The following is a 27,085-nucleotide window of genomic DNA, read 5'->3' as shown; positions in this document are numbered from 1 at the left end:
GAAGTAATAATTAAAAAGTAACAAAATATGTGATGTCTACACGCTTGTATTTGTTTCTGCACCAAAAACCTCAATGTATGTGTATCGAGACTTCACTCGCTGCATTTGTATTGATGCAAAGAACAGGTTCATTTCTGTCCTCTTTATTCAGACATAATCAGAATCTCACCGGTCAGCCTCAAATCTAATTAGAAACACCACTGTTTCGTTCCTCAGTGTTTACTTGAAATGGACCAGAGTTGCTGGAGATGTGCATGCTGTTATAGATGGACACGAGTGTTGTATTTTCAAACAGGTCCAAATGAGTTTCGTGAAGCGATGAGTGTGTGTTTCGACATTAATGCATCCGCTTGCAAGAAAGCAAATGTTTGTGTTTCTCTCTAATGTAGTTCACATCGAAATGTGATTTCAAGTCGCATATGAAGTCTTTGAAGTCATCAACGTCGGTATACTGTATGACGGGGAAAATGATGCTCTTGTCTTTTTTTTCTCGTACAACGAGCGAACTAATTCACGCACATCGGATGAATTGAAGATAGAAGAAACTAGTAACATGTGCAACATATACGAAAGTATGTGTTGTTTCTTGACTGTAAAGAAGTACTTTATTGCTTTTTCAGTAAGAGATTTGTTACCAAAGGGAGCATTTTGCGTTGTTGCTTTTAAACTGATAAGGAAAAATTTTCCGTGTGAAGAAACACTAGAAACATGTCAAACAAAATAATCAATTCTGCAAAAAATCGTAACAACCAACATTTACAGCGAAGTTAAAGTTTTAAAAGATTCATTTTTGTTTTTGCTTGACAAGTTTTCTTCATTCACCAACAATTACATACACTGCATTACGCAGACTTTTCAAAAACCCTTTACCTTCGAGACATCAAATTTGTCTAAAGCAGGTATTAGACGAAGCAAATATTTGCTATTTTGCAATACAGATTTAATTTTGTGCAAATAAAAATCGTACCAAAAATAGCAAATATTTGCTTCGTCTAATACCTGCTTAAGTTCAAGGAGAAGCAAACATTAATTGACCTGTTGGGACCGAGAGACACTGTCAATTTTTTTTCTTGATATTGATATAGAGAATGTCACAGCGAATGGTTGGTGTCTATTCTGCCGTAATCTCGCAGACTGACGTAACAAAACAATATCGCACGCTTAGCCTGGGGGCTAATAGCGGTCTCGATCAACTAGATTAGTTGAGAGAATTCGTTATCGATATTGTTTTTGGCACATTTTGCATGTGTAGGATAAGTACAACGATACACCGTGCCCCAGTGCTGAGTCGAGAAAATTTCCAGCTCGAAAAGATCCTCGACTGGATCGGGAATCGAGCCCGATATCACAACCGTGTGAGAGAGCTAGCCGACCGACATCGCTAACCACAGAGCCACGGGGACCACATTACCGCAGACTGACGTAAGCGCCATTTTTTCAAATATGGGGTTCTTATGCCAATTTGTTCGTTATTCGAAGACCCATCTTTTGGTATCTTTCTTTTAGTTGTAACTTATTCGTACGTTACATACGTTACATAAAATCAAGAAAACAAAATGACGTATGCATCATTTCAATACAAAAGTGACAAGTAACCCGTGCGTTTTTGGGCCGTATTGAAAAACTGATCAAATGGATGTACGTCATAATGTTATATCACGGCAGTATTCATGTCGTCTGTGCAAGGCATGCACAACAAACGTCGTAATTTGCACATAATTTTTTTTGGAAGCTATTCCTTTTTTTTTTCTCAAAGTTATTTATTTTTTGCCCTCCCCTTAGCTTACCTTGATAACCGTAGACATAAAAACTATTCAAAATTTGTATCAGCCTTATTATTAAAATCATACTGCCTCATTGGAAAATGATTTTTCTCTATATAATTTAAATTGAAAGAATTGTGTACGACTTTACTTTTAAGTAAAAGTTTGTTTTTTATTTCCCTCTCAGAAATGTTGGAGTAATCTCAAGTTTCAAGAAAAAATAATTTTGAAGAGAAAATTCAATCCTGTTTTGGTTTAATGTAGAATTTAATGACTATTTTCTAATTTTCTCAACCTAAAACTATAATAACGAATGAATTTACGAAATAAATCATCATGAGCTTTTTGATTCAGAATAATTAGTTTTATCATTTAACATCATTAGAATATAATTGTTTTGAAAAAATGACGTAATTGATAATTTTTTCTAAAACTTAAACTTAAATAAAAATATATTCTTCATGTTTCCATCCTGGACATTTTGCAAAAAACTTGTTATAACTTTAGGTTTCTTCAAAAAATCAACTCTTTTTTATAATGCAAAATTCAGTGTTCATTAAAAATATTTTGCGCTGAAAAACAATTTTTTTTACCGTCAATATTTTTTTGCAAAGTTACATTTGTTCTCTACATTTCTCTCTCAGACAGTTTTTGTCCTATCAAAAGTTTACGTTGATCAACACAGGTGCAGTCCTCAAGCTCAAAGAAGAAAAAAATGAAAGATTATAGTTATTCAACCATTCCTGTGGATTTTGGTGCCCCTAGCCATTTCAAAAACGCTCCGATCTACTCCAACACGAACGTTAACCGTGCGCCTCCCTTCACTGTTGAACCGATGGAGACGCTAAATTAACCACTCGACAGCGCTCTAGGAAGCTGAGGTCGCTCATTGCACTTCTGACGTACCACAAGGATCAGTGATTAGACCATGGTTGTTTGCTGATCGATCGATTAACCTGCAGTCTTTCGACTGTTTGGGTGCATGTTCGCGTGACCTAATTGCAATGGTGACGCAGATTTGGCCTAATTTTACTATCGAGCCCTAAATCTAAATTTCCCCCTCAAATTCGTTCTCTAGAACGCTGTCGAATGGCTAACCCAGTGTCACCACCGATTCAAGAGTGAAAGGAGGCGCACGGTTAACGTTAGCGTTGATGTAGGTGCGAGCTTTTGACGTGTTTTTGAAAATGCACCAAAATTAGCAAGAATGTTTTAAATTCAGATTGAGCTTTAGGGTCGCATCTTCTTTTCTTTTGTCGATCAGTGCACTGCAGCGTAATCTACACATACACCTGTTTAGGAGATTAGTTTGAGTCCAAAACATTTCTTCAACTGTGGAAAATACGCCAGTTTACTGAGCCAAATACGCGTGCAAAGATTCATTCAAAGAAATGATTGTTGTTCGACCATAAGCTCTGCTGTTATTTTAATTTGAAACTGAATATGAGCGCATATTGCGCCAACTCGACTGAGGAATTTGATGCAACTTTGTTGGTATTGTGGTCCCCGTGGTTCTGTGGTTAGCGATGTCCGTCGGCTAGCTTTCCCACACGGTTGTGATATCGGGTTCGATTCCCGATCAGGTCGAGGAACTTTTCGAGCTGGAAATTTTCTCGACTGGGGCACGGTGTATCGTTGTACTTATTCTACAACATGCAAAATGTGCCGAAAACAATATCGATAACGAATTCTCTCAACTAATCTAGTTGATCGAGACCGCATTAGCCCCCAGGCTAGCGTGCGATATTGTTGTTGTTGTTGTTGGTAAGTACTGTGTAGCAGCCCTAAGCAACTCTGCAATCTTTTGTTTTGAAAATTTATCTGGACTAACATTTGAAATGGTTCTAAGTTGGCCCTAAAACTCAAACTAGAGAAAAATTAAAGTTTTTAGGTTTCTAGCAGGCATGGGGAAACCACGGCACTCGAAAGGGCATGTGGCCCATCTGCTAACAAACACACCACGCAGGGCATTTCGTATTACCCTTCGTCGCGAGCTCAAGACAAAACACGGCAACCGAGGGTTTTTAACTTCGGCACATGAGGCAACCGAGAGCATGCAGTTTCGGGGAACACACAAGGTTTAGTTGCCACGAAGAGATTATCAATGGAATAATAATGAATAGTTAGATGTTAGCCATCGCATACAAACACCTGCAATATTTTTTTCATATGTACTTTTGGAAAAATGAGGCGTTTGAGAAAACATGTGTAGGCATGCGGGCTCCCGAGGGCTCACGAAGTTAAGAACACTCGGGCCTGTGTTTGCCGAATCTTTCGAAGGGCTGTTTTATCTAGAACACTGCGGGTTTTTCGTTTTGTATACGCACTGAAGGGCAATCTAAATACCCTCCGTGGCATCGCTTGAAACACACACGCAGTGGTGTGGTGGTTTTTTTTTGTAAGATTTGGACCACTGCGACCATTGTATTGATCTTTTGTGGTAGTGGTGGGTTTAGACAGGCCTGGTTTCTTGTCATTGCTGTGAACTTCGGTGCTCCCAACTACCAGCATTTTTCCGAAGACTTGAATGAGTTTTCTCGTAAACATAACGTTGAAGCGATGAACCCGGCGAACCATTTGCAATGCGACACTCTCACGTAAGTTTGTAATCGTTTACTACAATTCTTAGCGTTTATTTGATGTAATTATTTAATTTGTTTCGAGCTCGGCACAGCACAAACTGCTTCAAAAATGAAGATTCAGATGAAGCGCATAAATCGGTACTTTCTACAGATATAGGAGGGAGCAGACTCTCAGACTCGACAGCTTTTTTGTACATCAGGTGTCCGTGTGCTGTTCAGTAAGCTAGACAAACGATTGGATCCTCCTTCCTTTTGGGGCTATTGGTAGTGCGTTTGCAGATTGACCCGCAGCTGCAGGAGAATCGCGCACCTGGAAAGGATCAAAAAGCTATAATATTTCAAGAGCAGCTATTTCAAGCTTTGGAGCAGCACTTTTTCGCTTTTGTTAACCAGTGTTATCCAGCTCTAAAATATCCTGACACCCAGAAAGTTGATTCAAAAAACTAATTCTTTCAGAGACAACACCAGATCTCGACGATTCATGTATTTCTAAAACATTTGGCACCAAAAAGTTTCATGCCTTTTTGTATTGGTCAAAAAAGTGAATTTTGACCGCTTTGAGGTACTTCTACCAGATGTCCGATTGCAAGGACTAAGCTAATGTTTCAGACCTTTACCAGAGGAAATGACGTCCTCCTGGGTCTGTTGCTGAATTGATTGTATTAAACAATTTTTTCTCAAAACTAACTAACAGAAACTCCGGAGAGAAATAAATCTCTTTTCCAAATTTTATCTCTGTTCTTTGCTAGCTTTTAATTCTTGGTTTTGTCCTTGTCACCTATAGCAGCCGTTATTGTTTTTCCAACAGTTATTGTTTTTCCAACAGGCAATAAGGTGTCTAGTATCAGCACTTAATTTCTAATAAAAAATTTCGGAGGGGGCTCAGGCTGTTCAGCGTTACGTAATTTTAGGGGGGAGTCATATCGAACGTTACCTATCGTTACACAGACGGAGGAGGTCTGATTTTTAACGTTACGTAATTTGTGTACCACGCCTAACCAATTTATCTGTCCGTCAATTGTTTTCGGAATGACCTGCGTTATTTCTGCTTCATAAAATGTCCTCTTTATTTCAAGCAACTCTGTTTTAACTTTGTTTGCGTTTTCCCAAATTATCGATAACACAATTCTGTTGCAGGTTTCTTCGTTTGTGCGTGCATGGATTTTTTTATCCTTGTATGTTTAATTGAAGTAATTGCGTTAGACCGTGGCACGTTCCGCAACGTTGCCTTCAATAACTATTATGCTAAAAATTGGCGAACTGTAATTAATTGTATTTTGTACTTTGTGCTGCCTCGATTCCTACAATTTGCTATTAATATTTGCAAATTTGCAGCCAAAAAAACGCGGAAACTGTTTTCGAGTATTTGATTTATTCTAGTGACGAAGCAAATGATTTCGCGGAACAAATGTTTTATACGCGAGTATGAAAAGGATTTTTGGACAGATTCGGAGTGGCTCTCAGTTTGGAAAACGGTAAAATATTGACCGCTATGCTGAGGAAGTTGCCATCCAGCGTTCTAACAATGTTTTTTTTTCGGAAACACCGGTCTATACCGATGACCAATTCCGACGCCGCTTTTCGAATTTTTCTTACGTTGTTTTCGAAAATTAAAACAGCTGTAGATGCAAAAAATGTCTTTTTATTCAACAACCGGACGCAACGGGAAAATTTAGACAAACATGCCTTCAAAAGAGTCAGCAGCAATAGTCGATAATACTCCCGAGCAATTCGCTCAAACCTTCCAGGTTTATTGAAATAATGACATGGTTGACCAATCTTGTGAGGACTTGAGCTTTATGCTTCGTGTAGATTAGAGTGCCAACCAAAATGGTCATCTCGAATTTCAAAAAAAAAAAAAAAACTATAAATGTTTACCCGTCCGAAAAAACACCCTTTGCAAAATTTCAGCTCAATGGAAATTAGAATGAAGCGGCTCACTGGTTCACGTCGTTACTTGTGTCCTACGATATGTTTAACCAAGACAAAGCGCTTCGTTGTCCGGGGCCGACCAATTATGTTCGAAACACTCATTATTTTCATATTATTGTTACGAATATTTACTATCGACCACAACAAAACAAACAACAGTTTGACATTATTCATCAAATAGCAACGATGCGGCACGTTGCTATCGCGTTGCCAAATTTAATAACTCGCTACTACCCGAAGTGAGGATTGCTATTTCCCCAACCAACATAGCAACGCCCGGTGCGGTTGCCGCGTTATGGTGGGAGTTGACAAACTAGCTTTGGATACTTCAATTTAGCCACTGGTGGGCTTGCTCTTAGCTATACGTTTTTGGCAGTGTGACGCTTACGCCTTTATGTGCAGCATAGGCCTTCCCTGAAGAGGTAGTTCTACATCAAATTTTAATTGCTGTTAAAACTTTACGGTGAGGTAGAACGCACACAGTACCTAGTTAAACTTGTTGACAGTCTTCTAGTTTAGCAATTCCAGAGAAATATTTTAAAAGGTCATATCTGCTTTAATGAATTTTCAAGGATCGTTTTCTTTCAAACGTCACAACTTACTAAACATGTTACAAGCAATGTTTTTTTTATAACTTGATAGCGGGGGTCCACTCTAACATTTCCAACGAAAGCCTCACTAGGGAGAGTTGCTTAAGGTGAACCATTGATGAAATGAAGCAAATAAAGAAAATCGGTTGAGGACTTTTAGAAATGATTCTCTACTATTATGTACAATTGGACTCTTATTACTTACATATAATAAAAAAATAGCAAACAGTATGTAAAATATGAACTACTTTTGTAAGTACTGTTGATCAATCATCACTCGAAAGATTTGTTCCAATTCTGATTACTCAACGCTAGTTAAAATTTTAGCAAATTGTTTGTTTTTGTGGAGAGGAAAAAATTGCGTTTACTTCCGATAGGTACTGAATTCGAATTTTGGTCGGATAATTCAAGTGATTGTCTCGAAGACTATTTTGGTATATTTTTTTCTACAGTTTTTTAGGCATGGTTTAGGCCAAGAGGTTTTTTTCTCTGGGTAATATATATTCTTATTTAAGTTTCCGATTATCTCTCACTAAACAAATTGTAAGTGTGTGTGTGCGTACTCGTCGCTTGCACTCCTAGTTGACCTTCTTTCGTCACGCTTGCCATTTCCGACTGGCTCGTAGTTCCATTAGCGTAACGAAGCGAGTGAAGAAAACTTTTTCATTTGATTTTCCACTTTTCACACTTCGGGCTGCTTTTGTGTATGGACTATTTCTACGCTGCTGAATCAACGACGGCGACGGCAAGCATCGTTCGATGAACTCCCTTGCCTGCGAAGAAATTTGTCGTCACGCATGTACCGTTTCCGGCTGAGTCCTGAAACTTGTACTGCAAGTCGTTTCCCTTTTTCTGGCAAACCTAAGGACGGTTGCTGGATTTGATGTGTCATTTTGAAGTGTTGAAATCGGATTTTGTCGTACATTTTATTAAAGACAATGGGAAGAAGTTTTTTGATACACTTTGTGGTTAGCTGTGTTTACCAAAAATATAAGTTTTTTAGACTTGGTTGGCATTCATAAGTGGAAATCTATTCTTTTCAATCAATTAGGGTATTTAATAAGACTGCACTTCATTTGAATGGATTAGGGTGAGATGAAATGTAATTTACGGTTATTTGCTTTACTTCAATCACATCTTCTAATCTTCGGTTGGAGCATTGTTGATGACCGGGCTTGATTATCTTTTTTATGACTGACAAATGGAGCATCAATCGATTAGTTATGCTTATTCTGCTGATCTTTGTAAATTGAACTCTGTCCACGTTTATGTGCTCTGGTGGTATGCTGCTGATTTGATACCGGGGGTATACTCGACTCCGGGCAAGCGGACCCTTCCGAATCGCCCTGGGAGACTCTAATCCTATGATACAAATAGGAACCGATAAGGCGAACCGATGCGACAGTCTTATCCATTAACTATCAATATCACAGGAGACACATGCCCCATTAGAGCCCATCATACTGCCTATCGTAGTTGCTCAATCTCACCCCTGCGACCGTCGTGCTTTCTGGGTGGTATGTTTACAACGATTATTACTGTTTTCGGCAATGTATCGATAAATCCTGGTAATGTTCTCGTTTTTCTGCTAGTGCTAGCTGTGTATGCTTGAGACAATGCTGAAGTGATCGGCGGTAAATAGAACGTATTAGAAGCCAAAATTCAGACACGATCTAATTCCCTATCCAGTAGTCTGCTAGTCTTCATACTGACCATTCATCCTAATTGTTACTGTCTGGGCACACTCCGGAGTATGAACGACAACGAAAACAGAGCCGACCGGGCTCGTGGCGCATACATAGTTCTTTTCGTTGTGTCATCTCATTGCATGGTTTTTCCTTCCGACATTGATGTCAACATCAGCAATTCCTAAAAGTGTCGTTACAACTTGATGACTATCGGTAGAATGCAGAGCCATCTACTGAAGTTACTATCAAGAATTTGCATAGTGGGATGTGAAGTTTGGCGACACAATTTGATTTTCGAATTTTTCATCAAATCTAATCAAATCTAATTTTCTTAAAGCAGAACGTTTTGTTTATTTTCTGAACCTTTGCGAATGTACTCGTTATTTTGACGAAACAAAACAATTTAACAATATTTTTAATAACGCTCAAGCTCAAAAACGAAGTAATTCATTTTATATTTATTAATGACATGAGTCAGCTGAATAAAGCAGATAGTGTAAATTATTTTGTCATGCAAGCAAGTGCTTCAGGGCTTATTCTGTTTATAATAACATGTCATTTTCTGCTTTAGTGTTATCCTAAGGGTCTCGAAAAGGTGTGCGGGAATAGTGGATAAGATATAAGTTATTGTAAGATATAATTATTGCAATTAAAACCGACAGAACTCACTATTTTGGACTAAACGTTAGAAGTACACGTCCGATTTTCCAGTGACCAAAGTGAGTGGTTTTTTAATGATGAACCATACCAAATTTCGCCGAACACTGAAACCACAGGTTTTCCTACTGTTGAAAAAGCATTATTTAGACAAATATGATAAAATTGGACTTTGTATTGAATCATTTTCTTGAACTTTTACTATCGAATAGAGTTTCTCTTGACGAAGGCCATTAAAAACGACCTAATCGTCGAAAAATTTTTGTCAAAAGACTGAGAAAGGCAATTAAGACGCATACACAGAACTATTTTTTTGTGAGGAAATTGGAATTACGTTTTCCATTGCTGTGAACTTTTGTAATAATGCACAGACCCAACACCAAGCAGCCGTAGCCGCAAGGTTACAGAGTCCGCTCTGTCAAGCGGATGGGCGTGGGTTCGAATCTCAGTAGAATCAAGCCCTTCGATGTCAGAAAAAGGACTTAAGCATGGGTTTATTCTCAGCCACCACTAGAAACCACTTACCCTTTCTTTACGCTGAATTCTATAATACCTTTTCGTGACTTCGTTTTAACAAAAAATTAGTCCCTTTCATCAATTAAACTGGCCAGAAGGACGCACGATGAAACTTCTCCAGGCAATTTTAATTGGCGATATTTGGTAGGAGGAAAGAGGCTCGGTATAGTAGAGCGATAGCGTGTAAAAGGAAGATTAAAATCACATTACACACGAACACGGATAAAACGACAATAATAAGCATGCTACTTCTCAATAGTGGTGTTGCTCATAATAGACGTTGGAATACAGCAGACACCCGAGTATATTTCACAATAGATCAACGATTCTGGTTGTTGGAGTTTTCATTAGCGTGTATAGAATGAAATGTTTGAGACCTTCTTTAATAAACGTGTACAAGAATAAATAAACGTCATTCCTTTGTTAACACTTCTAAATAACGCACGTTTTATTTGCTATTACTGTAAATCTGGCCTCAGCCCACAGAAACCGGTCGTCCGGTTACGACAGTTAATTGGCAACGAATCGGAAGAACTAGCGCTGCTTAATGGATTAAGTGATGTTGGGCATAACTATCTTAGTCTTAGACTAAGTTTCGCTAGAATTACTGTTGCGAATTGCACATCGGAGAAGTTCCGTTATTGCTACTACTACAAGTTCAACGTGTAAAAGTATGTGTATGGATTGATACGGTCTACCGTTTTTTTCTGCTGTTGAATACGCTATACATTACCAGCATGGAACAAGTTGCTGCAACTTCGCACAATTTTACAATTAACTCTTTTGATAGAGAAAAAACGAAATGGGCGAGATGGGTAAAACGTCTCGAAGGAGCGTTTCGCATGTTTGTCGTTCCAGAGGCTAAGTGGAAGGATCACCTACTACATTACATGGGAGCTACTACCTACGACTTGCTGTGTGATCACATTACTCCAATCGAACCAGAAACAAAGACTTATCGAGAATTATTGACAGTACTGGAAGCGTATTTCGATCCTGAACCGTTAGAAATGGTGGAGATCGGTAAATTCCGATCGCGTAAGCAAAAAGAGGATGAGTCCATGGTGAATTTTATTACAGATTTGCAACGAGATGCAAAGTTTTGTAAGTTTGGTGATTACCCGATCAGAGCATGAGCATGAGCATGAGCATGATTGACCGCCCGCGGTTGCCACTCCGTTATTGCCAGATCAGCAGTAATTACACAGAGAACCAATAGATGATGCTTGGGACCAACATGCATCTTCAATGTGTAAAAACTGGTGACCTGATTCTGTTTATTAGGCAATACCAGCGCCGGCCGCATCCGAATGCAGGTCAAAGAAGGAGTTTGTATAGGAAAATGTTGACGTGATACTCGCTTTATGGAAGCCGAGAACACCTCTGCACTTCCACGAGAAATCACTGGGATGTTGGAGAAAGGGCAAGGTATACAGCAGGGTTCGTTTTGGTAAACGATGCGCTGATTTCGAGCGTCGGGTTCTTGAGAACAAGTGTCGCGCCATTACATCCGCCACGATATTCATAATGCGATTCGAACTTATTCAGTTTGACAATGTAACACCGCAACAATAGATAGTACGCAAGGATACTGGATCTTTGACTGAATTGAGACAACTTCAAATAATTGAATATCTCCTCGTTAGGTGATACTCTTTATACCGAAAGCTATTGCGCGTTGGTGATCTATCTGAAGATAATACGGCCTCATGAGAGGTATAAACGCGGTGTCTCTAGGGGTTCGGTCAACCGGATATTTTCTATCTAACAGATCGACTAACGACGTCCCGCGAAAAACACACCTGAAAAACGAAATATTAAAATGTTGCGCGCTTATTACGGAAACGAACCATGAGTATCATTCTTGCCAAACACCGCGATCCTCTGCGTACGACGCGCGCGAAGTAGCCTTTGTCACTCGTAGCAACCAGCTATTTGTCAATCCCGAGCACACTTCGGCCGACGCGATTCTTTGTAAGGTATACATCGTGTTTTCGTTAGTCACGATATTTATCGAACGAACGAAATTTTCGGCTAAATGGTCACTATGAGACATGAACAAGTATCTGGGTATACCCCGCGAAATCACTTCATTTCGAAAACGTTCATATGAGCAAAACTCGCCCGAGCCGGAAACGCGGTTGGTGAATGCGCGCGCTTTCGGGGAAGCGCTTCGCCACCGGATGAAATGGCTGCTTCCAGGAATCATCATATAATTTTACTGGATCATGTCTGGCACAATTTGAACTGATCTTCACACATTTATGATTGCAGGTTCCAGGTCACGTCTTTCCTCACTTGGCTCCAGTTTGCAATTTTTATTTCAAACTGCATAACAATATTCATAACTACACTTTTTCCCTGCAGAGGGACGGTCCGAAAACAGTGATAAACGAAAAAGATCCACGCGCAATAGCGAATAAAATGGGGATTGTAATTCTGGGCACCTAAGCACGAGAAACCGCAAAAAAAAATTGCGAAATGACACCAAAAAATCACAAGCGAAATCTTTTTACATTCACTCGCGGTCGCAGGTTGCTACGATCAATCTCCCTGCGAATGCTCCCTATGAAGCGATAAACTCGAGTCGTTTGGTGATTACCCGATCAGAGAGAAAAAACAAAAATGTAACAGAAGTTGTTATTTTGTTACGGGAAAAACCTTACAGGCTGTGTTCTCAATTTGGTCCCGTTAGGTGTTAAAATAACAGAAATTATAACAGTAATGATTCTACTAGTATTAAACACATATCAAAATTTGTTACTTATGTATCAGCTTTCTAACAAAATAAGATAGTATATAAAACAATATAATAACAAACATTGTTAGAAACAACAGGTTTTGATAAAAACGAAAAATTAGTTAGACTTGTTTCAGAACTACTTCATTTCAGGTTTTGTTATAATAACTCATTCAGATTCAATTTTGTTATCAAAATTATATGGAAAAAATTAAAATTGTTTAAAAATATGTTAGTTGTATCTCAAGTTGATAGAATTTTGTAATTTTTTAGTTATGCTCTTCTGATCGGGTATTTATCAAACTACGAAATCAACTAGTGTTTGGGTTACGATCGAAGAAAATTCGATCTCGTCTTATTGAAGAGAAGAATTTTACATTCGAGAGAGCTAAGGAGATTGCTATTACTATGGAGGCATCGGGCGAAGGTGCGGAGGTTCTAGAGAAGCAGGTTCACGCTGTGAATTATACCGAAAAAAAATATATTCAGCGGAAATCGAAGGTATATGATAACGCTAACAGGCAATGCTATCGGTGTGGACAAGAGACGCACTTGGCAAGTAGCTGCAAGTATAAAGGTGCTATATTTGTTTTCTGTAAAAAGGTTGGACACCTCAAAAGAGTCTGTCTGAAGCTCGCAATGCAAAATAAAGACGATTAAGTTAAAAAACCTAAACGAAAACAAAAGTTCCGAACAAATATGATTGAAAGAGATAGTGATGAAGAGGACGATGAAGTACAAAAAAGTAGTGAGGTAGATGAGACAGATGAGACTGATTCCGATGAAATTTGTGTTCTTGATATATGCAAAGTAGATTTCAAATCTAACTCGCTTTCGAAAATAATTTTACCATTGAAAGTAAACGATAAATGTATCAAATTTGAAGTTGACTGTGGATCACCAGTGACTTTGATTAGTTTGCTTGATAAATCGGTCTACTTTGACAAATTTCCTTTGGTGCATACGAATGTACAGCTGATTAGCTACTGTGGAAATAAAATCAAGGTGTTCGGATATATATTGGTAAATGTCCGATATAAAGGAGAGATGAGTTCTCTTCGCCTGTTCGCGCGAGTGGATGAGAGAACTAAAATTTGACTGGAACAAAATAATCCGAAATTCGGATGTCACGGTTAGCACAATCTCAATCCTTTCTTCAGATGTCGTAAAATGTCTCCTCGAAAAATATCCTAGAGTATTTGACGAAAATTTGGGACCATACGAAATATTCACTTCATTTGAAACCGGATAGTAAACCAGTATTCATGAAAGCTCGTACGTTGCCATTTTCTATCCGTGATATCGTCGAACGTGAAATCAGTAGTTTGGTCAACAGCGGAATCCTTGTAAAAGTGAAACACAGTGCCTAGGCTACACCGGTGGCTCCGGTTAGAAAGTCAGAAGACCGCATACGCTTTTGCGGAGATTATAAAGTTACAGTTAACAAAAGCCTAAAGATTGACGAGCATCCACTTCCCACAATCGAAGAACTATTTGCAAACATGTCTGCAGGACAAAAGTTTTCAAAAATTGATTTAGCTCAAGCTTATTTGCAGATGGAGGTTCGTGAGGAGGATCGCGAGATTCTTACGCTGAATACGCACCTTGGTTTATATCAACCAACTCGCTTGATGTATGGTGTGGCATCCGCTCTCGCTATTTTTCAAAGGGAAATTTCGCAGATACTAGCAGATATTCCAGGCGTGTCAGTATTCCTAGACGATGTAAAAATCACGGGGTACGATGATGAATCCCATTTGAAAAGATTGGAATAAGTTCTACAAAGACTAAATGAGTACGGAATGCGAGTTAATATCGCCGAATGTGAGTTTTTCGCCGATCAAATTGAGTACTGTAGATTCACTATCAACAAGGAAGGAATACGAAAGATGAAATCGAAGGTGGATGCTATTCAGCAAATGCCTAGACCCCTTAATCGCGAGCAGGTTCGTGCTTTTGTCGGTCTTATTAACTATTATGGACGTTTTATGAAAAATCTGAGCACACGCATCTACCCGATCAATAACCTTGTGAAAGACAACGTGAAATTCAAATTGGATAAAGACTGCGAAAAAGCTTACCAGTGGGTGAAAAAGGAAATGATTTCTGACAGAGTTCTCGTGCACTACGACCCTCAGCTTCCTTTGGTCCTTGCAACTGATGCATCACCCTACGGTGTGGGTGCCTTTCTTAGTCACTCGTATCCTGATGGAACCGAAAAGCCTATTCAGTACGCATCACAAACACTAAATAAGACTCAACAAAAGTATAGTCAAGCTGATGAAGAAGCATATGCGATTATTTTTGGAGTGAAGAAATTTTACCAGTATCTATACGGCCGCAAATTTGTTTTAGTGACCGGCAATAAGCCTGTATCACAGATTCTATCCCCGGATAAAGGGCTTCCTACATTCTCAGCTGTTCGAATGCAACATTACGCAGTTTTTCTCGAATCGTTTGACTACGAAATTCGGAGTCGTTCCTCTAAAGATAATAGTTACGCGGATGCAATGTCAAGACTACCAGTAAATGACGCGGAGAACAAAAACTGTATTGAAGTGCTGATGTAATAGAACTGGGCCAAATCGAAACTTTACCAGTGACGGTCAACGAGTTAGCAGAATACACAAACAACGATTTCAACGTCCGAAATGTGTTACAGGGATTGAAAGCTGGAAGAGCAGTTAATGGTCGAGACCGCTTTGGTGTAGATCAAGCCGAGTTCAGCATCCAACAAGGTTGTATCCTACGAGGAATTCGAGTGTATATTCCTCCACAGCTGCGAAAACGTATACTGGAGGAGCTACACGTAGGCCATTTTGGTGTCTCAAGAATGTCTCTTTCCCGATCGTATTGCTGGTGGGAGTGTATAGATAAAGATATCGAAGAATTAGCAAGAAACTGTGTTAACTGCGTAGAGGTGAGGAAAAATCCAGTGATGGTGCCACCGCATCATTGGGAACGACCATCTGAGCCATTCCAGAGGATTCATATTGATTACGCAGGACCGTTACTAGGTCATTATTTCTTGGTCATCATTGGCCAGAAGTAAAAATCACTCGCGATATGACTACAGACACGACTATCGAACGTTTGCGTGAATATTTTACGACGTACAGTGTTCCGTCAGTGCTAGTTAGTGACAGAGGAGTTCAATTCACCGCTCAAAAATTCCAATTATTCTAGAAAACAAATAACGTAACGCATAAGATGGGAGCTCCCTATCATCCAGCTACAAACGGACAAGCTGAAAGATTTGTCCAAACAATCAAAGACAAATTAAAAGCTTTAAAATGTGAGCGAAAAAATGTCCAGTTGGAACTGTATAACATTTTGATGGCTTATCGACGCATGGTTCATCCTGCGACTGGTAAGTCGCCATCAATGTTGGTCTACGGCAGGCAAATAAGATCTCGACTTGACTCGATAATTCCCAAGGAAGCAAATGAAGATCGTTCACGTGGGGAAGAAACTGAAGTACGATGCGTCACTGTCGGCGAAACCGTAGCTGCAAGAGATTTTCTTAGCTCGTCTAAATGGCGTTTTGGAACCATCACGGAAAGGCTTGGAAAACACCTGGACTTGGAAAAGACACATTGACCAATTGAGAGCTGCCCAATTAAAACTGTTGAAGATCCAGAGCTAAGTTTCGCTCCGAAATCCACGGATGACCGGAACCACAGAGTGAATTCCCCAACACTGTTCACACATGGTTATAACCAAGCCTTGAATGAAAAATTACCAGAGCAAACCACTGAGGAATCTCTTGACACCAATACCGACCAACCGACCGAAAACATAGCAAGGAACGTTCCGAGGCGGTCCACTCGTCTTAGAAAACCACCAAATGGATTAAACTTATAAATGAGCAATGGATGAGGCTTGATTCGAAAGAGGGGAAAAGTTATTGGAGTTTTCATTAGCGTGTATAGAATGAAATGTTTGAGACCTTCTTTAATAAATGTGTACAAGAATAAATAAACGTCATTCCTTTGTTAACACTTCTAGATAACGCACGTTTTATTTGCTATTACTGTAAATCTGGCCTTAGCCCACAGAAACCGGTCGTCCGGTTACGAAATTGGTCACAGTGAGAAAGTCCGTACAGAAAAAAGAACATTCGTTGATCATATACATTATTTTTTAACATTAAAGCAAAGCAAAAAACAGAAAAAGAGGATCTTATTTTTCGCAATGGCTGTCATTTCTTCTTAACTTTTTTTTTTCAAAAATCGGAAAATCATCAAAATCATCATCAACTGTTTTAGGTACATTTCAGGGTATGCAGAACTCAATGATCTTCCAAGTGATACGTAATTTTTATTTTCAAATATGTACTAATAAATGTTACAAATAGTTGAAGAAGTGGAACAGGAACTGCTCTAGTAGCATCAGCATCAGATGACTAAATACCAGCCCCGAAATTCGTGAAGATCATTGTGAGCTCAGGAAACTGAAGAACAACAATGCCACTGGCAAAGACAGTCTATTGAGCGAGCTCTTCGAGAATGGTAGAGACTAGCGCACTGCACTGCGTCACTTTCAGTTTTTTTTGGATAAGGAAAAGCTGCCATGTGAATAGATGGATCGAGTTGTCTGTTCTATGTACAAATAGGGCAACAAGCTAGAGTGCCGCATTTACCGCTCGTTCATCAAATCTGCCTAGAGGGATCTTACAGAAACGTGCTCATACATTACATCTCATCAACTTTTCGGTGGCTTATGGTATAGTCAAGAATAGCCGTGGCTGAATATGCACGACAGCAGCTTTCCGGATAAACTGATGCAATTGATCAAGGCTTCCATGGCAAGTGATGTGCTACGTGTGTGTTTTGGGGATACTCTCGAGCCTTTTTGAATTGCGCAGAGGTTTAAGACAAGGTGACGGACTTTCTTGTTTGCTGTTCAATATCGCCAAATACGAGGGACACGATTTTATCAAGGTTGGTTTAGTTTCTGAGTTTCGCGGGTGACTTTGAAATCACAACAAGGGTAACCTATTCCCATCTGAAAGATGAAACCTGACGATTCAGATTGCGGATGAATGTGTCGAAAGCTAAATTTATGCGAACGAGAGGTTTCAAGGTGAATAGTGTCTGCTTCCCAACTCAACTCTCTGTAGACGGCGATGAGATTGAAGTGGTCGACGAGCTCGTGTATGACCTCAAATACAGTGACCACCACTAATAACACCAGCAAACAAATCCAGAAACGCATCTAGGCTGGAAATTGTCTTTACTCTTCCTTTCGGAGCACGCTTCAATCGAATCGATGCACGAAGTTGACGCTGTACGAAATCCTTATTAGACCGGTAGCCCTCAACGGAGTCCATGTTCTAGTGAATGCTTTAGAAGTTTCCGAATGGAGGGTGCCTTGGGTTTTCGACAGTGGAGGACACACGGACGACGGAGAATTGCGAAGACGCACGCGCTGCCTTTTTTTAAGGTGGCGGGAAAATTTACGAACAGACACCTGAGAAGAGAACTCAGGGTGTGGGGATGAAATTAGAGGAGAGATGCTGGGGTAGTTACACTCCCCCAAACACCTACTAGTTTCTGTCCCGACTCACTAAAACTCCTCCAGTATCCAGCCCTGGTCTTCCTGGAACAACGGTGAGCATTACGTCGGGGGAGTGGTTTTTGTGCGTGTTGCACCCTCTTTACTCTTATAACCTCCTAGCTAACGACCAGGAGACTGGTAGTTAGCTACCACTGGTGTGTTGGTGGTCGACCCGCCACACACATTTCAGCTCCAGGACGATTTGGGAGGCGGTCGCACAGACCGTGCTCCAGATGTCCGGGTCGTCGCATATCTTTGGACTAGTTGTCCAGAGTAGTACCACGCTGGCAAGAAGTCTTCGCTTGCTGTCATAAACCGCTGAGCTATTGACATCATACGAGATAGTGCTGCAATAGCTAACCCCCAAGAGCTTCAGAGATCGCATAGGTGATGGTGCAGTCTCCGACTCTGACCACCGCCTGTTGCTCCGATTTACGGTTGTTCACAACCGTGACCTCCGTCTTATGATGCGCTAGCTCCAGTTTCCTGGAGCGCATCCAGTCCTCGACCTTGCGTATACAGTGCGCGGCCGTCAACTCGACCTCTTCGATCGACTCGCCATAAACCTCTAGCGTTAAGTCGTTTGCAAAGCCGACGATCAACACCCCGTCATTTGAACGCATTCTTCACTTCGAGTGTGACGATTGCGCAATAGCGTATTCCCCTTCTCTTGCGCTGGAGTGCTATCGTCGCTCACGGATTGGATGTTCGGCAGGCTGGCCGACCATCCCTGGCCTATGTCTGAGATACTGAAACGTCGGACGTGATACTCGACTGCCGGAGGACTTGGCACCAAAATAGAGGAACGCAGCGTGTACGATCGGTTTAAAATGATGAGTTGGCAACCTGGAACGAGGGCAAACATAGCTCCGGCCTTCACAAGTTTCTATCTCACACCTCCACGAGATATATGATTGCACTAGATTACTAGTTAAAACTGGTTGGTGTTGCCAGGGCAATTTTATCATCCGACAATAACTAAGTGAAAAGATGCGACGCGATAATTGGCGCGTTACCCATACTTCGACGATAGAGGAAATGCTTCGCCAACCCAAGCGTTCACCAAGATGATTCGGCTCAAAGCAGTGCCTGATCTCCATGTTAAGAGCGACTGATCAACGTTCTGGTGTCAGCGTGAGACTCTTAACAGAGTTGACACGATGGTCTACCGGTGAGACAGGGGTTGAAGAAGGCCCAACGAGTCGCCCCGGGAATCAATATGTTACAAACAACGTAAGAAATAATATTAATCAGAACAATCGGTATGGACCTAGGCAACGAAATAAAGATGATTGGATGCGATAGGATAATCTACGACGAGCTACATACACGCAACTTCGAAGACGTAGCGCTGCAGGAAATTTGTTGGACAGGAGTCTAAGTCTCTATCAGAGTTGTGGGTTCATCAGCGAGCTGGGAGTCGGTTTGATAGTACTGAGTAAGATGCGCCAACGCGTGATAGGATAGCAGCCACTCAACGCAAGAATGTGCAAGTTGAGGATAAAGGACCGGCTCTTTAATTACAGCATCATCAACGTACACTACTCATGTGAAGGAACCCGACGACGAGAGAGAAGCGTTCTACGCGTAGCTGCCCACGACGGAACGAGAATGGTAGTTCGGAATACCTTCTTTATCCATAAAATCATCTGGAGACCACCCGACCAACAAACAGAGAATCAAATCTACCACGTTCTAATTGACGGCAGGTTCTTCTCCACATAATCAAGAGTTCGTATCTACCGCAGCGCGAATATAGATTCGAACCACTACCTAGTAGCTAGGTGCATGCGCTCAAAATTCTCGACGGTGTATACCATCCGCCGAAATCGAACGCCGCAACCAAACATCGAGTAGCTGCGGAACACAGGAATACGCGCAACGGCTTAAAGCAGCGTTATCCACGAAAAAGTAACTTGCCGAAGCTACTCTCGAAGATTGCTGGAGGAGCATCAGATCCGCCATAGGTAGCACTGCTGTAGCGCTACTAGGTACAAGGGCTCCGAATTTTAGAAATGAGTGATTTGACGGTGAATGCAAACAGTTAGTCGAGGAGAATGCACCATCATCGTGCGAGAGCGAACAAATATTTATTTATTTATTTATTTATTTCGTCAATCATAGTAGACTACATCTTAAAAACTATTGCTACCATCACAAATATAGTTATGTAATTCTAGTGTTCAATATTTTTCTAAGAGCATTTCGTGAAATCGTTTAATCAATAACTTCACAATATTTATTGAAAAGACTCATCATACTATTAACTGGCCCGGCCATGGCATATTCTGTTCTATAAGAATTTAATACAAAATTTTTTCGCGTTCTTAATGAGCGTGTAGGAGCATAAAAGTTGAGTTTTCCAAGCAAATTTTCCGAACTTATGCGTTGTGAAACTAAATCGTTGACAAGAGTTACCGAAGCAATTTCTCTTCTTTTTTCAAGCGTTTCTATATTAATAAGCATGCAACGCGATTCATAACAAGGGAGAGGAAATGAATTCCAACCTAGTTCTCTTAGTGCATATAACAAAAACTGTTTTTGTACGGATTCGATTCTATTGGAATGGACGTCTTGATAAGGCGACCAAACAACACTACAGTATTCTAAAATAGATCTAACATATGTAACAGAGAGAGTTTTTATAGTGTACGGGTCTACGAAATGATAACTGAACCTTTTTATAAAACTTAGCATACTGTTGGCTCTATTGATGATCGTATTGTAGTGATCAATGAGCGTTAACTTAGAATCCATAATTACTTCTAAATCTCTAATTTGATAACACCTTTCTACAACTTGATGTCCAAGAGTGCAACTGGCATGTTCAGGATTTCTTTTTCTTGTGTAGGATATAGTATTACATTTTTTTACGTTGAAATCAAGAAGACTTTTCTTACACCAAATGTAGAAAATGTCAACCTCTTGTTGGAATTGTTGGATGTCTGATTTATGTTTTATTTCCATGTACAGTTTCATGTCATCGGCATATATCAATACTTTGAGACGATGCAACACAAGGGTAACGTCATTAAAAAATAAAATGAAGAACAAAGGGCCTAAATGGGAGCCTTGTGGAACTCCAGATGTCACTTTTACTGGTATCGAAAGGTGTCCCTTAAACCTAACCGTTTGTGTCCTATTTGTCAAATAAGATTCAATCCATCTAAGTAGGCCTGACTCAAATCCCAGTTTTTTTAATTTGAACATAAGCATGGAAATATCTACTCTGTCAAAAGCTTTACTAAAATCCGTGTATAGAGTTTCCACGAAGTTGCCTCTGTCCATAGACGCAAGAGAGAAATCAACAAATTCAAGTAAGTTGGTAGCCGTAGACCTTCCTTTGTAAAAACTATGTTGGTTACACGTTATGTGATTCTTTACCTGATTAAATATTTTTTGGTTTACAATAGCTTCAAAAAGTTTAGGAATACATGATATTATTGCGATGCCACGATATTTTTTGATATCAGATCCCATTAGTCTGGAAAGATTTTTTCCAGACTAATGGAAACTGTCCGGACGTAAGGGATAAGTTGAAAAGCCAAAACAATGGTTTTACGAAAACAGGAGCAAGATTTTTCATAAGTGAGGGTGGAATACCATCTGGTCCTGGACCATTTGAAGCATCCAGTTCTTTTAGTGTTGCGAGGATTTCTTGAACAGTTATTTGTTTAACAGATACGTTATTTATTTGTTCATGCAAGTGCGAAAAGTACTCAAAGTCCCTGACTTCGTCGCTGTTTTTATAAACGGTTTGAAAAAAACTCGCAAACTTGTTGCAGATTTGCTTTGAGTCAGTACTGGCAAAGTCTTCATATTGCATGCGAGATGGGAAGTTATTAGACTTCATTTTATCGTTTGCAAATTTAAAAAACTGTTTTGGGTCTGATTTAATGTTTTTTCCACCCTTGTGTTGTAGTTATCATACGCAATAGATATTTTAGTATTCAGTTCATCACAAATGTTCAAATATTTGTCCAAATTTTCTTGGTCTTTAAGTTTTTTGTAAGTTTTATGAGCTTTTTGTTTCCTATTCTTTAAATTTTTGATTTCTCTGGTGAACCAAATGGGATCTTTTGAGCTAACCGTTTTCTTTTTTGATTTTGGTACAGTTGAGTCTAAAACACCATACAGTGATGATAAAAAATTATCAACCGCTTTGTTCATATCTATTTCATTTTTTAGAAGTGATTGCCAGTCGATGTCAGTTTATTTACGATTGATTAGTTCAAAATTTGCTTTAGTGAAGTCATATTTATATTCAGGATCATGATCAGAGGGTCGTGATCTCTCGGTATCAATCATTAGCGAGTACTCAATTGCAGTATGAAATTTTTCATTTTTCCATAGGGGATATTCTGCTTTGTCAACACTAAAACCTTCCGTGCAATTGGTGAATAAAAAGTCTAAAAAACAGTTTTGCTCATTCCGGATTGAGTTTACCTGATTTAATCCAAGTTGACTAAATCCGTCAAAAATAAATTGCAGAGTTTCGTTTTCTCCTACTACAGGAAGTAAAAGCGATTCATTATCATCGTTTACAATAAAATCAGCATCATTTTGATTGAAATCTCCATATATATAAATTTTTGAGATAGTGTTGGACTCATCATTCACTAATTCTACCGTCCTTAAAAATTTTTCATATGATTGCTTTTTGGCAAAGTGGGGTGGAAAGTAAACAGATACGAAAATATGGATTTCACCCTTCAACAGAACTTTAACCCAGACATCTTCAAATTCGGCATGTTTCTGGGTTATGATTTGCTCAGAATCATGCTGAACCCCAACAGCCACAAGCACTCCTCCACCTGATTTCTTATCAGATCAGATAAATCACGATCGCTCCTGAACACATTAAAGGAACTGATGAAAACTTCTTCACTATTAATATCTTCGTTCCAGTTCGTTTCCGTTGCTAAGATGATTGAGTATGAACATCCACTTATTCTGTTATCAATGTGATTAATTTTGAGTGCACTGCGCATTCTGTTGAAATTCTGAGCATAAATCAAAACTTCATTGACTACTGGCGTTGTTTTTTCTTTCTCTGAGCGTCACTGATTTTGAAAACACGAATGCTAACAACAACATCCATCACACGGGAAACTTGTTGATCTAAAATTTTGTTATTGTTATAGTTGTGGCTTGGTTGGCAAATGGTTGGACACGTGTAACTTGAGACCCTAATGTGGCCATTCATCTCTGTTCAGCAACTCCTATCCCAACCTCCACGTGGTGCCGACCGGAATACGAGTAACCTTAGCGGAGATCGGGTAACCAACCCCGGTGGAAACTATGGTCGTATGCTGACTGGGAAGGGGGTAGTACGCGGCTGTATCCCCATAGGGGCGGCGTACAACAGCGTCTGACCCGGAGCGGGCGGCTGAATTATGGAATGCTGTATCCCGCCAGCTACACCTAAGATGGCAGCCCCATCAGCAGGATGTAGGTATCGCGACCCTGGTAAGGTAGCATACCGAAACCTTTCATCAACCACGAACAACGAATTTAGAAATACGGAACGGATCAATCGGCAAAGACCTAGGCTACGAACACGGAAAAAGATTAAGGTAAACGATTGGAAATTGGGTACTTGGAACGTCCGATCTCTCAATGAACCGGCGCGGGCTGGCTTGCTTGCTCGAGAACTACAGCGGCAGGGAGTCGAAATCGCAGCGATTCAGGAGGTTCGGTGGCCAAATTCCGGAGAAAGGGAATTCCGTGCAGTAGACCCTATTGATCGCACTTCTTTCAAGTACCACATCTACTACAGTGGCGGCAAAGCAGCGGAACGGGTCGTCGGTTTCGTAGTGCTGGGAAATCAGAAAACAAGAGTCATCCGGTGGAGGCCCGTAGATGACCGTATATGCGTGTTGAGGATTAAGGGCAAATTCTTCAACTACAGTTTAATCAACACCTACGCACCGACAAACGACAAATCCGATGAAGTCAAAGATGAGTTCTGTGACAAGCTTGAGTGAATCTATAACGAGTGCCCAAAAAACGACGTAAAAGTCGTCATCGGAGACGCAAACGCACAGGTTGGGAGGGAGGAATTCTTCCGTCCGGTCATTGGAAGGCATAGCCTCCACTCGTCAACCAATGAAAACGGACTGAGGCTGATAAACTTTGCCGCGGCCAGAGGAATGGCCATATGTAGCTCCTATTTTCCACGTTTGGATATTCGGAAACACACCTGAAGGCATCCAAATGGAGAAGCCTGCTCCCAGATCGATCACGTACTGATTGACGGTCGGCACTTTTCGGATGTTACTGATGTTAGGTCTTTTCGGGGACCAAACATTGACTCTGACCATTATCTCGTCGTTTGTAAGATCCGCGCACGGTTGTCGAACGTGCTGAAATCTCGCACAGAGAGGACGACGCGTTTCAACATTCAGCGGTTGAAAGCTGATGGCGTGGCAGCAGAATACGCCAGAGAGCTGGATCAACGGATCGCAGAACAGCAGCAGGAAGGAGTGGAAGACATAAATGGGCTGTGGAGCAGTATTCACGGCGCCATCGAAACGACTGCGAGAGAAGTGGTAGGTACGACGCGTGGAAGACAGCCTAAAGGCTGGTTCGATGACGAGTGCCAGAGAGCGACAGATGAAAAGAACCGTGCCAGGAGCCGCATGCTCACTGCGGCTACGCGTCAGAACAGAGATAGGTACAGGGTGGCAAGAGCTGCCGAAAATAGAACCCACCGTCGGAAGAAGCGCGAGTACGAGGAGCAGGTGCTCAAAAGCAGGAATTTCCCTGTGCCGGTCATGTGTAATGACAAGGGCAGCAACCAGCTTACTGATAAACCGACGGTTGCAGCCAGGTGGAAGGAGCATTTTCAGGCGCTATTGAACGGTGAGGAGCCGGATGAGCAGAGCAGGAACAGGATGACGATTATGAGTGACGAACAAGCTGTGGAGCCACCAACACAGGAGGAGGTGAAAAAGGCGATTAGTGAGCTGAAAAACGGCAAGGCCGCTGGGAAGGACGGTATCCCGGCCGAACTTCTAAAAGCGGGTAGCGAGCGGCTGTACTATGCAATCCACCAGATAATACTAAGGATCTGGGCGGCTGAACAAATGCCGAACGACTTGTTGGAAGGCCTCATATGCCCTATCTATAAGAAGGGCCATCGATTGGATTGTGGCAACTATCGAGGCAGAACGTTGCTCAACTCCGCATATAATGTGCTATCCCGTATCCTGTCCTTCAGATTGAGACCGTTAACGGAATCCTTTGTTGGCGAATACCAGGCTGGTTTTCGACAGGGGCGTTCCACGACGGATCAAATCTCCACCCTGCGACAGATCCTCGATAAGTTCCGGAAGTATAACCTATCGACACACCATCTGTTTGTGGACTTCATGGCGGCATACGACTCAGTGAAAAGAAACGAGCTGTGGCAGATCATGCTGGAACACGGTTTCCCGTGTTAATAAAGCTGAGTCGTATGACACTGGAGGGATCAAAATCGTGCGTGCGGATAGCTGGCGAGACATCAGCCGCGTTCGTAACGTTGGATGGACTGAAGCAGGGGGATGCGCTCTCCAACCTACTGTTTAACATCGCTCTTGAGGGTGCAGTACGAAGAGCAAACGTCGAATAAAACAGTACGATCATCACGAAATATCACATGCTTCTTGGTTTTGCGGACGACGTCGATATCATCGGTATCAACCGTAAGGCCGTGGAGGAGGCTTTCGTACCTTTTAAGAGAGAAGCAGCGAGATTGGGACTTGTCATTAACTCTGCCAAAACGAAGTACATGGTAGCTGGCAGAGAGCGTGGGAGTCCCCGTGGTGTTGATGCTGAGGTGGAGACTGATGGGGAACGATTTGAAGTGGTTGACGAATTCGTTTATCTTGGTACGCTTGTGACATGTGACAACGATATGAGCCGTGAAGAGAAACGACGAGTTGCAGCTGCGCACAGGGCTTTCTACGGACTGCGTAACCAGCTAAGGTCCCGTTGTTTGCAAACTCACACAAACCTAGCGCTGTATAGGACGCTGATACTCCCGGTGGCCCTTTACGGATATGAAGCATGGACGCTGAAGGAAGCTGATCGACGAGTGCTCGGAGTTTTTGAACGTAAAGTTCTGCGATCGATACTTGGCGGTAAATTGGAAGGTGGAGAGTGGCGCAGACGCATGAATCAAACATGCTACAAACTGTATGCTACAACTGTAACTGTATGTATACAAACATGCTGATATAGTGAAGGTAATACAGCGGGCCAGGCTTCAGTGGGCTGGACACGTAGCCAGGATGCCTGACGAGAGAGCCGCCAAAACTATCTTCAGTAGAGAACCAGGAAGAGGCCGTCGACTCCGTGGTAGGCCTCGCACGCGGTGGATGTGCGCGGTGGAAGAAGATGCACGATCTGCTGGTGTACGGGGAGACTGGAGAACGGCTGCCCAAGACAGAAGAAGCTGGACATCTCTAATTCGTTCGGCCCTGGACCGGTGAACGGTCCGTTAGCCAAAAAAGTAAATTAAGTATAGTTGTGGCTGCCAGCCAAATGGTAAGGACACGATACAGCTGAAGAGGTCGCTGGAGTCGTTTGAGCGGGCGCGTTGAAACGGTAGGCATTAAAGATGATTGTGACTCATTATTCGCTGGGTACGGATTAAGTACTTCACCTCGTTGAAAAGAGATATGCTGGAGATTAGGTGGGGGTCGAGAAAATTTATCCTTCGCTGCAGCAAGAAGCACACGGTCTGGTGGTAGTTGGTTGTAGTAGCTGTTGTTAAGATTCCTGTTAAGATTGAGGTAACGATTCGGGATTTGATTGTTGTTATTATTGATACTGTTATTGTTGTTGTTGGAGTTGTTAATGTTGCGGTTGTTGCAGATGTTATCGTTGCGATTGAAGTTGTTATTGTTGCGGTTCAGGTGGTTGTTATTGCTGCGGTTGTTATTGTTGCGATTGTAGTTGTTATTGCTGCGGTTCTGGTGGTTGTTATTGCTGCGTGTGTTGTAAATGTTATTGTTGCGATTGTGATTGTCATTGTTGTTCAGATGGTTGTTATTGTTGCGGTTGTTGTAAC

Source organism: Wyeomyia smithii, chromosome 3 (genome assembly GCF_029784165.1).
Source record: "Wyeomyia smithii strain HCP4-BCI-WySm-NY-G18 chromosome 3, ASM2978416v1, whole genome shotgun sequence".
Taxonomy (NCBI): domain Eukaryota; kingdom Metazoa; phylum Arthropoda; class Insecta; order Diptera; family Culicidae; genus Wyeomyia; species Wyeomyia smithii.
This window is presented reverse-complemented; position numbering follows the sequence as displayed.